Raw genomic sequence first — 17,284 nt, forward strand, 5'->3', positions numbered from 1 at the left:
CGTGAAGTAATACTTTGGGCATATTTATGGTTTAAAATGAGTACGTGGTGCGTATAGCTGTTAGCGATACATTCATTGAAAGGCCATATTCCTCTCAAAGAAGGCATTTTAAGTGGCTATGCGTGCCGTGCATGCACGTTATGAGGCTATTTAGTTTAAGGTTGTATTTGCACTTACATAGGCTGTTGCATTGACAAAACTTCTGCGCTTATTTAAACATCGTAAAATATTTCCCCGCCATTTACCCGTTTAACAAGATTTACCGTGTGAGTATACCACAAGCTTTATTGACTTCGTGTGCTTGAAACTTGAATGTTTATAAATTACTACATCTGTAAGCCATTTTTAAACCAACGCGAAAAATGTGGTTAATGCAAGTAATTAAATTGGGAAAATTTGTATGATGGTACAATTCAGCACAAAGAGCAAGTTTCTCTTGGGGATTGCAACGAATAAAACTTTAGAAAAACTTTACTATGGGCAAACATGCGGTTAGCGGCAATTCTTCCTCAGTGTTTCGAATCTGCATCGTCTTTTGTCGCGAGACTCGATGTTCCGCGGCGATCACAGCTGCAGAGTTGTGTTTCTTTCAGCCTCTGCACTATCCACGCTGACGTCTTTAACTATCGTACAGCTCTCTTTCTTGAAGTCTGTAACTTCCTGAAAAAAAAAGAAAATTGCTTTGAAAGGAGGCGTGCTAAGAATAGCCTGCGTAATCAGAAACCACGTGAATTGGCTCCTGACAAATAATAAAGCAGCTCTAGATTTACAGGATGCTATGGCATTGTTGAGACATGGCCGGCAGAAAATTTACGTTCTCGCGAAGGTATTTTTAGTGACACAGGGCTAAGCAGGCGTTTATGTAGCAGTGAATAAAGTCCAATATTTAAATTGCTTCATGAGATACTCTTTTTAAGTGCAAAACGCACCAATGACACTATTTCTGTATTACGTTTTCCACACTCCGGACCTGAAACGTCATTGATGTGCCCGCCCTGAAGCGAGTATTTTGACTGGAACAAGTTCACTACTATGTGTTACACTTATTTGATTGACAAACAAAAAAAAACATCAGCACATTCACGTCACTGCACTAAATTCCGGCTCTGCGAGATGAAATAGGCTTCCCGATGTGCTCAAACCAATCATGACAAGCAAAGCCGACATTCATGGTTCCGGACCAGTAGAAGAATTTGAGCTTACTTCGAACTTGGCCAGTGTGATGCGAACGGGAACAACTCTTCCGCCTGTGTAAGTGGGCCATGGCGTCCCGTTCAGAGAAGGTAAAGACCTAGGACAAAGCAAAAAAATTAAAGCCGTTCCACTCAACGTGAAAGCTGTCGGAAGTGCATAGCAGTAATTCGCCATGATAGGCTGTAGCGCTGTTATCCGCTGACTGCAACCACCCAATGCCATTAAAATTTGCCGCCTTTGCAGTGCTCGCGCGCCCCCTGCGTAAAACTGCGCCAGCAGGAGTTCTGTTATTTTGTGCTTGCTTTTTCATTCGCACGCGCCGGCGTTGCTCGCACTTTTTTTCGCGTACTATCGTAAAACTCAACCCAACGAGAGCTCCTAACTACCACTACGCGGCCGATGCCGGTTAATTACGCATCTTTTACCTCAAATCTACCGAGTTTTCTTTGCGCTAAACAACGAGGAGATGTGCGACAAGCGCCAGCGGTTGACGAGTTTCGAACGCTTATAACTATATAAACCGTTTGGCTTTCAAAGCCTCAGGGTGACGCCGGGACGACAGCCACTGCGACAGAACGCGCTGTGGGTGTACTTAGGTCCAGCGAGCGAGCTACGATGACAAGGCAAACCTCTAAAGTGCTCTATAATTAAATGGTTCAGTTCTTGATGCTGGCGATATACATGTGCGTGTACGCAGACTAACGCATGGGTAAGTATTATCATAGCAATATAAAGGCTTTTTAAACACCATAATTTTAGTTTTAGATTTAGCCAAGCGTAAAAGTTGGCAGGAGTTAGAAAACAGGTAGGTAAGCCTCATATATCTTAAAGTTGGACAAGTAGTGGTCACGTGGTTGAGGCTTCCTTATCAAAACGTCGTCAAATCGAGAAATTTACATTTAGCGCCTTGAAACTAACGTTAGACAATTTTATACGCGAGGTTAAATTGTCGAAAAATATGGAAGAGCGGCGATCACAGTAAATTTTTGGGTCCGATGTGTGCCCGTTCTAGGCAGTTGAGAGCCTTGCTTATGCTCTGATAGGTTGACTGCAGATGCCCTGTTCCACAAAGGCAGCTGTGAAACGCGTAGTTCGTCGGAGGCGAAAAAGAAGAAAACGCAGAGAATACGCTACCCCGTGTACGAAATCTAGGACAGTTGGACTGAGCTATTTATTCTTATTAATGCATTCAGCTTACAACAACAAACCCTCAAACCAATTTAACAAGACGTAAGACTCAAACGATTGGCAACGCAGTGTCCGCTCTAACACTGTTGTGACTTCCTCGCCTTCACCCCTTCTAGAAGACGACACTGATCATCATCATTTTCATCATGCTCTTCACTAGCTGCCGCACGCTCTCGTGGCTGCATCGGCTCGCTCCACTTCTTCTAGTTTCCATTAAAGCCTCCTCGCATCACGACGTGTCGCTCCGCTTTTAGAGCATCGCGCTGCAGCTGGAGGACCCAGAGTTCCAACACAAGGTGCCGAAACCCTGGAATTCTAGATGACGCCAACACATCGACACACGGAGCTGCGAAAGCTGAGGAAAAGACGCCGCTCCTGCGATCTTGGCGAGTTCTGAGCTGCGTGTGACCGAATGGAAGGACAGCTTCGATGACGACGCATCCTACGGGCGCAATGAATGGCCTTCTAACGGAAGCGGAAGGCCACATAAGTGGAAACAGAGAGGCGACGGCAGGAGCGGGGAGTGTACTACTCGAACGAATCAACGCATTTTATGGCCAGATAGAGAAGTTGGGCGAGGCGATCTTTGAAGAGACACCGGATGACCTAGTGGACAGCGAGACGACAGACGCGGGACAATACAGCGACAAGGTTGTCAGCGCTACCGCGAACCTTCGTCTCAAGCTGCAAGAATCCCGGTCTTCTACGCCACGTCCGACGACCGTCCACCCATCACCGACTGGCAAATGCAAGCTTCCCCAGTTAGAGCTCCTCAAACTTGACGGGAACCGAAGATCGTACCAGTGACTCTGGACAGTTTGCGGCAGCCGTCCACAACAACGATGAGCTCAGCACGGCTGACAAGTTTAACTACTTGAGCAGCCTCGTGACTGGAGCAGCTGTATGAGCCATAGCCGGACTGCAAGCTACCGATGGCTGCTACAAGGACGCCATCTAGATCCTAAAACAACGCTTCGGAGATGACTGCATCATCCTGCAAGATCATCTGTAAGGCCTCCTGCACATGAAGCCGTTGTCATTGTCATCCGACGTTTGACAACTGAGGCAACTTTACGATTGGGTCCAGGTGCAAGTTCGCAGCCTCAAGGCGCTTGGCACGAGCTCCAAAACATACTGCACCATGCCTCGGGAAATCCTGCTAAGGGTTTTACCAACAGACATGGTTCTGCGATTCCATGAGGGGCGAACGACGTCACGTTCCACAGCTGATGCTTCGTCAAACAAACTCGGCGACTCGACCGCTCAAACGGGCCAGCCCGACCAGGAGCTTCAATTGCTCTTGGAATTCTTCCAACATGAGCTTATGTGTCGGGAAACCGTTGCTGAAAACACCGCACAGAAAATTGATCGCACGCCAGAAGATGGACGCAAAGCAAACCATCCGCGTGACGTTCCCACAACCTCTGAGCTGGAAGGCTCAGCGAGTGGTTCGCAGCTGTGCTTTTTTTGCCACTCTGGAAAGCACAGTGCCGATACCTGCGATTCCAAGGAACTGAACCTATCACGCAAAAAGCAGATGCTCGCCATAGCCGGAAGATGCTTCCGTTGCATCAAGAAGGGCCACACGGCTAAGCAGTGCAGAAGCCAGCCTAAATGTGGTAAGTGCTCAAGGAGGCATGGAACGTCCGTGTGCGCCTCAGACAGCACTAAGAACCACGAGGGCAACGTTACTTCGACCCCTGTCAACTTGGTCTCAAAGCAAGCGGGCTCAGTCGTGCTGCTGCAGACTCTCACAGCTATAATAGCAGGCACGACAACATCCGGGCGCTACCGAGTTCTCTTCGATGGAGGAAGTCAGCGAAGCTTTATTACTGCGAATACTGCTCAGAGACTCTGTTTCGAAAGGCTGGACACTGACGTTTGGTGTGTTTGGAGGTCAACACACACGGAAAACGATGAAGGAGGTGCGAGTTATCCTTTTCGATGCAGATAATAAACGTCCAGTCAGCATCGAAGCCCTGGAAGTGGACACGATTTGCAGCGAAAACATCCCTGTACCAGAAGAAAGAGGACTAGGGAGATGAATAATATGCAAATCGATGCGAAGGGTCTTTCGGTACAAGCAGTGGAGGATACACAGATTGTCGTCCTCATTGGGTCAGATTATTATTGGGAGATAGTGACCGGTGCAGTGAGGCCTGTGCATAGAAAGCTGAAGGCCGTAGAGACCAAAGTAGGATGTACTGTTCAAGGTCCACTACCTGCTGTAGCCGACATCATTCAGTGTGCCAACGTTGTTGTTCTTCGAGCAATCGTCGAAGATCATCATCATCATCATTATCATCAGCCTATCTACGCCCACTGCAGGGCAAAGGCCTCTCCCATTATTCTCCAACTACCTCGGTCCTGTGCCAACTGTGACCAATTTATCCCCGCAAACTGCTTGATCTCATCTGCCCATCTAACTTTCTGCCGCCCCCTGCAGCGCTTGCCTTCTCTAGGGATCCACTCTGTTGCCCTTAATGACCAGCGGTTATCTTGCCTATGCATTACATGCCCTGCCCACGTCTATTTCTTCTTCTTAATTTCTACTAATATGTCTTTAACACCAGTTTGCTCCCTGACCCACTCCGCTCTCTTCTTGTCCCTTAATGTTACACCTATCATTTTCCGCTCCATTGCCCGCTGAGTCGTTCTCAATTTAAGTTGAACCCTCTTAGTGAGCCTCCACGTTTCTGCCCCGTAGGTGAGTACCGGTAAGATGCAGCTGTCATACACTTTCTTCTTCAGCGACAATGGTAGGCTGCTATTCATTATCTGAGAATGTCTGCCATATGCACCCCACCCCCCATTTTGATCCTTCTAATTATCTCTGCCTCATGGTTGGGATCTGGGGTCACAACTTGGCCTAAGTAGATATATTCGCTTACCACTTCCACTGACTCGCCACCTATCTCAAACTGCTGTGCTGTCTCGAGGTTATTGATCATTACTTTAGTTTTCTGCATATTAATTTTCAGGTCCACGGTTCTACTCTGTTCGCCCAGTGCGGAAAGCATGCTTTGCAATTCGTCCCCCGAGTTACTTAGCAAGGCAACGTCATGAGCAAATCTGAGGTTACTGAGGTATTCTCCATTAACCCTTACTCCCACCTGTTCCCAATCCAACGTTCTGAATACTTCTTGTAAGCATGCTGTGAATAACATTGGAGAGATTGTGTCTCCTTGTCTGACACCCTTCCTTATAGGTATTTTACTGCTCTCCCTATGGAGGATGATGGTAGCTGTAGACCCATTGTAGATATCCTCTAGTATTCTTACATAATGCTCATCTACCCCCTGGTTCCGTAATGCCTGAATGACTGCTAGGGTTTCGACTGAGTCAAATGCTTTCTCATAATCTATGAAGGCTATATATAGAGGTTCAGTATACTCAGCGCGCTTCTCTATCACCTGATTGATCGTGTGAATATGGTCCAATAGTTGAATAACCTTTACGGAACCCTGCTTGTTCTTTAGGTTCGAAGATCAAGATCAAGATCAAGATCAAGATCTTGATCTTGAAGATCAAGATCAAGATCTCAAAACTTTTGACTCGGTTCTGGGACCCTGGAAGCATCGGAATTAGGATTAGGATTAGGAAAAACTTAATTTGTGCCTGTAAAACGACTAAGCGCCGTGATGCGGGCCTGGCGTCGTCCTAGGGATTGCCTTTACTAGGCGCAGCGCCAACGCTTCTCGTCACCGGGTCGCCTGGTCTGTGCTTTTAGACCGCACCCCGGACTTGCTGGACAGCCCAGAGTTGAGTTTCCTTGTCGCTACTGCGTGCAGCGTCCTGGAGCTGCGGCGGATAAGTTCTTGATTGAGCTTCGTTTGGAAACCAGTGTACAGTCCCAGAAGATGTGCCACTGGTCTGCCAGACCCACCCCCCACACTTTACACACGTCCGTCAAATAAAGGTCTGGATAAAACCTTTGCAACATTGCCGGAGCGACGATGAACCCGGTCTGGAGCTGTCGTAGTAGAACTGCCTCCTCGCGGCTCAGGCCCTGGTGGGGGGGGGGGGGGGTGGCATGACCCGTCGAGCTAGGCGGTAAGCCTTGGTGATCTCGTTGTAGCTCATGAGGCGATCTTTGTTCGCGAACCACCACGGACGGTCGGTCTCGGAGGAGCGGAGGGTAAGTCCTCGCGCCTCCGATTGTGCTGTCTCGTTGTGGTTGGGTGCAGTTGCGCATTCGCCCATGTGCGCCGGAAACCACGTGACACGAACTTCTCTGCCCTGGAGCCTTGCCTTGCCGATGATGGCGGCCGCCTTTGCGCAAACGCGACCTTTCGCGTAGTTGCGTACGGCCATTCTCGAGTCTCAGAGCACTGTGCGGCACTCAACCACAGAGATGGCCAGGGTGATGGCGACTTCCTTGGCGTCCGTGGCTTCGGAGCGCCGTACACTCGCAGTCGTGGTCTTAGTGCCTGTGGAGGCCTTAACGGCGACCGCGACGTAGCCTTCGTGCTGGGGCTCTGCTGCGTCGACGTAACGCGCGTGTCCGTCTGGGGCATGCATCTTGATGAGGGCTTTGGCCCTCGCTGCACGCCTGTCCATGTTGTGCTCCGGGTGCACGTTTCTAGGTGCTCGGTCAACGCATATCTGTGCCATCGCTTGCTCGTTCATGTCGCGCTGTTGCTGGTCCGGCGTGCGAGGGTTGTAGCCAAGGTTCTTGAGGATTTGGCGTCCCGTCTTTGTCATGGAGAGACGTTCCAGCTGTGCCACCAACTGCGCCTCCATGATTTCTTCCAGGGTATTGTGCACTCCTAGCTGTAGTAAGCGCGCAGTGCTCGTGGTTTCCATGAGGCCCAGTGCTGATTTGTAAGCCTTACGTATGAGTGTATTGATCTTGGCCCGTTTCATGACCCTCAAGTTGTGGTACGCCGCCACGTGCGTAATGTGTCTGATGACGAAGGACTGGACGAGTCCCACGAGGTGGTCCTCCTTCATTCCCGTTCTTCTCGAAGAAATGCGGCGAATGAGGCGAATTGCATCGGCCGTCTTGCTGTTGAACTTGGCAAGGGTTTCAACGTTGCTGTTGTTCTTGGCAATGATCATGCCCAAAACCTTGAGTCTTGTTACTTCGGGGATGCGTTGCCCCGATGCGGTGACTATTTTGATACGGTTGACTTCGCGCTGCGGCGTATTGCCCCTGCGTTTCGGTGCGAGCACGAGTAGTTCAGACTTGCTAGGTGAACAGAGCACGCCAGTACCAACGAGATGCTGGTCGATGGCGGTGACTGCTGCTTGCAGTTGACTCTCGATGTATGCGTCGCTGCCGCCGGCGATCCACAGCGTGATGTCGTCGGCTCATATGGTATGCCGTACGCCCATTTGCGCTAGCGCCTCCGCAGCCCCAATCATGACGAGGTTGAAGAGGAACGGTGAGACGACCATTCCTTGCGGCGTGCCTGTGGTTCTGCGCATCTTCTTTTTAAGCTGTAGGTCCCCCGCGTGGAGTTCTACCTTCCGATCCGTAAGGAAGTCCTTGATGTAGTTATAGCTGGTTTCACCCATGTTCAATTTGGAGACTTGTGCCAAGATCGCCGAAAGCTTTACCTTGTCGAAAGCACTCTGGAGATCCAGGCCAAGGATTACTCTGTTATCTCTTGTGCCTTCCTTGTCGATTATTTCCGGTTTAAGCTAGAGCATGGCGTCTTGCGTGCTCAGCTTGTGTCGAAACCCTATCATGGAGTCTGGAAATAGGCTTTCCTTTTCGAGGTAGTCTTGCCATCGGCGCGCGAGCACGCGCTCCAGCACCTTGCCCACACAGGACGTGAGCGTGATTATACGGAGGTTGTTGGTGTCTGGTGGCTTGCCCAGTTTAGGGATCAAGATGGTCTTCATACATTTCCACTGGCATGGCAGCCTGCCCGATCGCCAGCACTCATTGTAGTATTGGGTAAGGGCCTCTATCGATGGGTCGTCTAGGTTTTTAAGCATCTTGTTCGTGACCAGGCCCCGGGCCGGCTGCCGAGCGGGTGCTTTCCTCGTGCACCACAGCTCGCACCACCACCATCGTGACGTCCCGGTCTAGCCACGCATTGGGTGACCCTGCGTACGGTGGGTGGCGCTCCGTGGGGGTAGCAGGTAGGTATTTGTCCTCCAGCTTCTTGAGCACAGCGTCTTTACCTTCCTGCTGCACCGCTGTGTGCATAAGTCTAGCGAGGCGGTCTCGTTGGTGTGACTTGGTTTTAGCCTCGTCAAGCAGGTGTCGTAGGAGGTTCCACGTTCTGCCACGATGTAATTGTCCGTCGGCCTTGTTACACATCTCGTTCCACTGCTGTCTGCAGAGGACTTTGCAGTGCATCTCGATGGCATGATTTAACTCGGCCACTTTCTTGAACAGTTTACGGTTCAGTCTCTGTTTCTTCCAGCAGAGTCAAGGCCGAAGAAGAACGAGCGATGAGCAACGATTCAGTGCTGACGAATTTCGAAGACAACATCTCGAAGAAAGGCCAGCGATACGAAGTCGCGTTACCATGGAAGGAGAGGGTCGATCTGTGTGATAATTACGCTGTTGCAAACAAGCGTCTGCACAGTTTGATGTAGAAGCTCCTCAGAGACCCTGAGCTACTAGAAAGATACGACTCGACGATTCGAGAATACCTCAAGGAGGGATCTGCGGAGAGAGTACCACCAACAAAAGAGCCCTTTTCAGAAAGACTATATTATATGCCGCATCGAGCTGTAATACGTGATGACCGAGCTACAACAAAAGTGCGCGTCGTGTTCGACGCGTCGTCTCACGAATCAGGTGCAAATTCGTTGAACGAGAACCTAAAAGCCGGCCCAAGTCTGATTCCCGACGTAGCAAGGCTATTGCTCCGTTCCCGATGGCACAAAGTTGCGATGATTGCAGACATTAAAAACGCGATCCTCCAGGTTGGCCTTCGGGAATCAAACAGAGATGCGCTTCGCTTCTTATGGTTCAGGACATCACAGAAAGCGGGTCAACCACTACCAGAACTGGACGTCTGGAGAATGACTCGTGTGCCCTTTGTAGCCACTTGCGAGGCAGTCGGTGAAGAAGGCAATACGACGGTGTGTCATCTGTCAACACCTCCAAGCTAAACAAGTCAAGCAAGTGTCACCTTCGCTGCCCAAAGACCGCTTTAGGCAAGCCTCTTCGTTTCTGGTGACTGGAGTTGGCTTTGCGGGAACCCTGTACTTCAAATCGCATTGCCAGAAGTGCTCCTAGGTCGCCCTTTTTACGTGCGCAGCAACAAGGGCTGTTCACTTTGAATTAGTGGCAGACATGACGACGGAAAGTTTCCTGTGCGCCCTCTGGAGGTTCATATCCACACGTGGTCTCTGTCAAACTGTGTATAGTGATAATGCATGAACATTTGTCAAGACCTCCAAGGAACTTCAGAAGCTTTGGAGAACGATTAGAAACCCCGACGTGCTTGCCTTCTTCTCATCCTCGGCAATTGAATGGAAATTCATATGCCCGAGCACTTCCTGGTGGGGTGGGTTTTACTAGAGGCTTGTAGAGTATGTGAAAACCTGTCTAAAAATGATGCTTGGACGGCGGCTTGTAAACGAGACAGAGTTAGCCATGCTACTAACAGTAGTAGGGGCTGTCGTAAATTCGCGGCCTTTAACTTACGTTTTCAATGACGTTGAGGAACCATATCCTCTGTCCCCAGCAGACTTTCTTGTCGGAAGGCGACTGACAGCGTTACCACCTTGCGATCTAACAATCAACACCGACTCGACCACCGATCAACCAAAGAATCTTTGGCGCAAAATCGAAGATGATTTTCAAGCCTTCTGGTCATCTTGGTTCAAGGAGTACCTTAATGAGCTTCGCCATTTCTCATCCACCAAAGCGAAAAGGACAGATTTATAGAAGAAGGACCGTATTGTTCTACTAGGTGAACGAGAGCATCCAAGACAACTGTGGACCTTGGCGCGAAACGAAGAGTTGATCGCCGGACGAGACGGCATTGTCAGACCCTGTTATCTATGTTTGCCCTGCGGCACTACCGTCAAGCGCACCGTGTAGCTACTCCACCCTGTGGAAGCCACCTAGCATAATTTGTCCGCGGGGGAGACTGTTGCGACTTCCTCGCCTTCGCCCCTCCTAGCAGACGACGTTGATCATCATCATTTTCATGATGCTCTTCACGAGCTGCCGCACGCTGTCGTGGCTGCGTCGGCTCGCTCCACTTCTTCTAGTTTTCATTAAAGCGTAATCGCATCACGACGTGTCGCTCCGCTTTCTGAGCATCGCGCCGCAGCTGGAGGACACAGAGGTTTAGCAAACACTACTGGATACGCAAGGGACTCATCTCGATGCTCACCGCTGGTACTTTTGTGTGGAAGAGTGTTGATGCCATCGAATCCTCTTTCTGCAATTTGGAGCCTACGGCACCCTGAGGTACGCACATGTGCCATAATAGCTACCAGCTGCACGCCTGAGGCATCACCATAGAGAAACTACGGTGGCGCTTCTCGCATACCGACGTATAACCTTTTCTCCACAACAGGCACAAAAGTATTATTGAATCGGAAACGTTTAGGCCAAGCCACCATAACCAAGTCACTGAGCCTCTCCTGCAACGCCGAGCGCATGTGTCGTGCTCCCGGTGACGACGTCTACACAGCTCCAACGCTCTCCGCGTCCATGGCTTTTGAAGGCATGCGCTATTAGCGACTGGCGGCTGCAAAGGATGGACCGGGTGAAATGCAGACTTTATGCTCTTTTGCGACATTGGCTCAATACTAGCGTTAGTGGTGCGTTTTCGAATCCCGTACTTAAGCGGCGGCATCAGGTAACAGGGTTTATGACTTCCATCAGTAATTGCAGAAAGCAAGAACATTGCATTACTTTAGCCGCATTAAAAAAGGTCTCGTAGAAATCAAACAAGAGGCGAAACACTTCAATACTCTTGTATCAGGATGCGAGTTGGGGCTCTTCTTCCGGACCTTACTTCTGCCGAACTAGAGCATCAATTGTTCTCAGGAGAAATATCGCTGGAACAGCTAAATAAACGCTTCACGGACATGCGCGCAACTTTTGACGGAGGATTCACATAAATCTACAGCACGGTGCTGTGATGCGGTTACTTCAATGGGAAACTTGTAATTTGCTTTTGTATAGGTAAACAGAACAAGAGAAACTGCCGTTTTCTTAGTTCCTACTATTTCCGTACAAACTTATACGGCGACATTACGCTGCCATTCAAATGCACCTTAGGGCAGCACCTTCCACCTGATATACCACAACGCCACTAACCAGCGCCCCTTGCTCACAACACTACAATTTTGCGCACGAATGCGACGCCAGCAGCGTACCCGGTACGAGCGAACCCGGACCAGATGTCGATCACGGTGCGGCTGAGTCGCTCCTCTTCTGGCGTTGCTTGGCGCGAGCCGTCCAGAGGCCTGCCGAAGACGAAGTCCAGCTCGGACCATCGCGGGGCGCCCGAGGTGTGGTTGAAGAGGGCGAAGCTGGGTCGGTGGTCGAAGACGTAGCCGAAGACCTTGTTCCGATCATCAGACGCCAGTGCCTGCCCTAGTCTCAGCACCGGGCAAGTCAGCATTATGTCACCTATCAGCTGGGACATTTTCCACTCGTCGTCAATCGGGCCTGCATCCGTATACGTAAAGGGCATCGCATCAAACTCCACGCTGAGTCTGAGACCAGACTCCAAATGTATCTCTATTTATGTATATATATATATATATATATATATATATATATATATATATATATATATATATATATATATATATATATATATATATATATATATATATATATATATATATATATATATATATATATATATATAGCGAATCAGAATGGGAAAGGAGGGGCTCGTTGAATCAAGACAGAAAGAAGGGTTTACAGTCAAGAAAGCTTTGGAAGGCAAACGGTTGAATGTGGTAGGGCATTGAAACAGCTAGATAATTTGGAAAGACAGAAAGAATGTGGAGAAAAAATTCCAGGCGGGAGGAATCCGAACCTACGGCCTCCAGAATAACTATGCTACCAGCGGGGCTATTTTCCCCTCCACTTTCTTGGGTATTTATGTGAAGGTAATTTTTTCCGTGCTTAGGGGTGGCAGCCAGCGCCACTCGGACTGGTCAGGGTGAAGGGACCTTGTTTTTAACCCCCGGGTTCTGACTCCAGTGTCTACGACATGTCGAGAGTGGTCGACCACCATTGAAACCTCTTAGGCTCACTATGGCACCAAGACTGCCAGACCAGAGGCCCTCGCTGTGCTTGCAACAAATCAGAATGGGAAACGAGGGGTTCATTGAATCAATACAGAAATAAGGGTTGTCAGTCAAGAAAACCTCGGAAAACAAAGGGGAGAATGTGGTAGGTTATTGAAACAGATAAATAATTTGGAAAGATAGAAAGAAAGTGAAAAAAAAGTGCCCGCCGGTGGGGTCCGAATCCACGACCTTCAGAATACGCATCTGGTGCGAAGACCACTACGCAACCGGCGGAGCTATTTCCCCTCCACTTTCTTTTGTGTCAATGTAATTTTTTTCCGTGCTTAGGGGTGGTAGCCAGCGCCACTCGGACTGGTCGTGGTTAAAAGACCTTCTTTTTAACCCCCCGGCCGTGACTCTATTGTATACGAAATGTCGAGAGTGGTAGACCAGCGTGGAACCTTCTTAAGGTCCCTATGGCACCAATGCTTCCAGAACAAAGGCCCGCGCTGTGCATGTAGCGAATCAGATTGGGAAATGAGGAGCTCGTTGAATCAAGACAGAAAGAAGGGTTGGCACTCAAGAAAACATCGGAAAGCAAAGAAGGGCAGCCTTATTTGTGGCTTCATTCAACGAACCCCTCATTTCCCACCCTGATTCGCTACATGCACAAGAAGGGTTTCTGTTCTGGCAGTCTTGTGCCATTGGCAGCTTAAGAGGAATCAACGCTGGTCGCCCACTCTCGACATGTCGTAGACACTCGAGTCACGGCCCGGGGGTTAAAAAGAAGATGTCCTTCACCCCGAGAAGTTCGAGTCGCGCTGCCTACCACCCCCAAGCACAGAAAAAAATTACCTTGCCATAAATACCTCAGAAAGCGGCGGGGAAAATAGCCCCGCCATTAGCGTAGTGTTCATCGCATCATACCCGTATTCTGGAGGACGTGGGTTCGGATCCCACCCGGTGGGCGTTTTTTCTCCGCTTTCTTTCTGTCTTTACAAATTCGTTATCTGTTCGAATGACCTACCCCATTCTCCCCTATGCTTTCGGAGGTTTTCTTGACTGCCAACCGTTATTTATGCATATATATACACGTATACTTAAGCGGCAAAGTTTACTGGAGATGTCTTATTCGGAAGATAGAGCGAAGAACCAGAGGCCACACAATATGTTCATGAACATGCGCAGTGATGAGGATATTATTTAGAGGTTGCCTTTATTGTGTGTTGACTTTGTAATCTACCGAGAAATAGAAGGTGTCCAGGCCAGGAGCACGTTACAACGCGATTTGGATAACATTCAGCTGTGGTGTCAAAAGTGGCGCATGACATTACACCTGGAAAAAAGTCAACACGCGTGTTTCACGAAAAAAAAGCCCTGAAAAGTGTTTACGTTAGAGGCGGGTACACGTTGCAAGGTTTTAGTGAAGTTAAGTATCTAGGTGCGTCCCTTACACCGACACTGTGCTGTCATCTACACGTGGATTTTATAACTTCAAGAGCCTTCCGTATACTGGCTTGCCTGCGTAGAAAACCAGAGAGTTTCCCCAAAGTTCACGAGAGCTATTATACAAAACTTGTCGCAGATACGTAATGTACATGCACTCAGTGGGATCCACCAGTAGGAAGGCACAAAACGAAATTAGAAAATGTACAGAACCTAGCAGCTCATTGTGTTTCTGAAAATTACGCGGGACTTCAAAGCATGACCAATTTAAAGTAGTCCTTCGGGAGGGAATCGGTGGAGGTCAGAAGAAAAAAATTGCGGCCTAATTTTTTCAGTAATATTTACGACCGTCAAGATAGGATAACCCGCGACAAAAACTATCACCGCAGTATACATCGCAGCGACTAAACCAGAAAAATAAAGTACGTGAATGTCGGAGGAAAACTGATTTGTTTAAGTTATCTCTTTGAAATCACAGAGACACACGCACACGCTCTCTCGCTCTCACACACACACATACGCACACGCATACGTACTCACACACGCACGCACACGCACGCACACGCACGCACACGCACGCACGCACAGTCACACTCCCACAAAACGGGCGCACACACATACACACAACTCACACATAAACACACACACACATTAACGCACACACACGCACACACACTCAAACCCAAACGAACACACAAAAAACACGCACGCACACATGCACACACCCACAGGCACACTCACACACAAACGCACGCCCACACACGCACACACACACAAACACACATGCACGCACGCACACACAAACGCACAAGGACACGCACACGCGCACACGCGCACAAACACACAGACACACAAACACACACACACGTACGCACACACACGCACACGCACACGCACACCAACCCACACACATGCACATTCAAACAAACACACACGCACGCACACACACATGCACACACCCACAGACACACTCACACACAAACGCATACACACACAAAAACACGCACGCACTCACACACGCACACTCACACACGCACACTCACACACAAATTCACGCACACACAGAAACACACACGCACGCACACACACAAACACACATGCAAGCACACACGCACGCACCTACACACCCACACCCGCACAGGCCCACTCACACACACACACAACACACACGCACGCATGCACACACACAGTCGCCCACGGCCACGCACACGGAAGCAGGCACACACACACGCACACACACATGAACACACACACATGCCCAGGCACACTCACACACAAACGCACACACACACAAACACATATGCACGCACGTACACAACACACACGCACGCACGCACACGCGCACAGGCACACTTACACACAAATGCACACCCACACACAAACGCACGAACGCACGCACACACACACGCACACGCACGCACGCATACGCACAGGCATACACGCACACACAAACACACACACGCACGCACACACACACACAAAAACACGCACGCACGCAGATACGCACACACACCACACACACACACACACACGCACGCACACACACACACAAACACACGCACATAGATACGCACGCACGCACACACGCACAAAAGCACACGCACAAAGACACTAACACAAACGCCACCACCACGCACAGACAGGCAGGCACGCACACACACGCCCGCACCCACATATGCGATGAGGAAAGAGCTTTGCTCACGTGAAAAGCTAATAAGGGAGTTTACTACTTAAGTTGACCAAAGTAAGTAAGCCCTAACTTTGTTATTAAGAGCGAATGCTCATTATAAGCGACCCCAAACCATCCACCGGCGGCGGCGTCGGCGTCCGCAGTGCTCCTCCATATTTAAGAAAGAAACAGCATCCGGCGCCAGGTTTCGATCCGAGGACTTTGCGGGCCGCAGCCCGACGCTCTACCGAATAAGCCACGGACGCGACGCTGATATCGGTGTCAGAACGCGCCTTATATCTTTAACGCACTCAAACTACGTCGTCAGCGGCGTGCGTTGGCGACTCAGCGGCGTTATAGCGGCTTGATAACTGCGTGGTGTACACGTGATACTACAAACCCGATGGAAGAGATGGAAGAGAAGGCGGCGAGGCGGTGGGCTGCGGGGGCCGAGCGCAAGCGCCGCAAGCGGGCCGACAACCGTGCATTCGCACTTTCACATTCTCCCCCTCGGGGAAATGCGGGGGAATTTTTCCTTTTGTTCTCATGGGTGTCTCTGACTCCTCACTGATCTGATTTGGTATATATATATATATATATATATATATATATATATATATATATATATATATATATATATATATATATATATATATATATATATATATATAGTAAGGAAATGAGGGAAAAAAACACCTAACCACACCCCTATGCCTCCTTTGGTGTTGTAGACTGCCGACCTATATATATATATATATATATATATATATATCAGGGTGTCGAACCGGAACCGAACCGAACCGTAAACCGGAACTGAACCGATATTTTTGCCGGAACTGAACCCGAACCCGAACCGTTATTTTTTGAGCGCGCTGAACCCGAACCGGAACTGAACCGAAAAAAAAATAACGGTTACCGGTTCATGCCGAAATGGTTCGACCCTCTGTTGTTGATATTGCACAGTAAATGCAATTCAGGCCTTTTTTTCTTTCACGTACCATCAACTTCGTACTTGCTCGGGTACTTTCCCCTCCCGACAATTGAACACTATCACGCTCTATGTAACAACAGGGGAAATGAATTAGCACCATTGTAGCAATGGTCTGTTGCTGCTGGAGGCGCGAGCGTAGTGCAAGCTGACCAAACGAAATGTCATTCTCGGCAGCTTGCAGGGGATATAAAACGACTTTGCCCTTCCCTAGTTGCGACTTCATTGGAGCAATCAGGCTGCAGGAGTGCTTCACTGCGCAACAGCGAAAGCTCACACCCGATGTGTGCAAACTTTTTGCATTTCATAATTTGTTTAAAAGGTCCGACACCTGCAAATTATTAATACTTGACAAGTGTGACCGCAGGAGCTGCTCAGTGGCTAAGCCGTTTGCTAAGCCGTTTGCCCAACTCGCTACATTGCTTCTACTGCGACTCGTTCCGGAGGGGAGTACTGCTGTGGACGAATTAAAGAGCGTCTACCCAAAAAGTCCCATCTCATGCTCCGCGTGACAAATTTCCCTTTCATTTTGTAACCGCATTATCTGTTGTAAGATTCCGCAATGTAGCACACGGAACGATGGTAGGGGTTCAGGCGGTACGATGACATACTGATTGTAATGC

The 17,284-nt window shown here is 49.3% G+C and overlaps 1 long non-coding RNA gene across 1 annotated transcript; it reads right to left on the reverse strand.

Annotated features, from left to right (window-relative positions):
* Window positions 1-301: 301 nt before the first annotated feature.
* Window positions 302-11,933, reverse strand: LOC144141770 (uncharacterized). Its single transcript, XR_013316699.1, has 3 exons — window positions 11,689-11,933; window positions 1,204-1,291; window positions 302-660 (listed from the first exon to the last, which is right to left on the reverse strand). It is a non-coding gene; the product is annotated as an uncharacterized LOC144141770 (long non-coding RNA).
* Window positions 11,934-17,284: the final 5,351 nt, after the last annotated feature.

This window comes from Haemaphysalis longicornis, unplaced genomic scaffold, assembly GCF_048455015.1.
Source record: "Haemaphysalis longicornis isolate Haplotype H1 unplaced genomic scaffold, Haemaphysalis longicornis Haplotype H1 scaffold_6, whole genome shotgun sequence".
NCBI lineage: Eukaryota > Metazoa > Arthropoda > Arachnida > Ixodida > Ixodidae > Haemaphysalis > Haemaphysalis longicornis.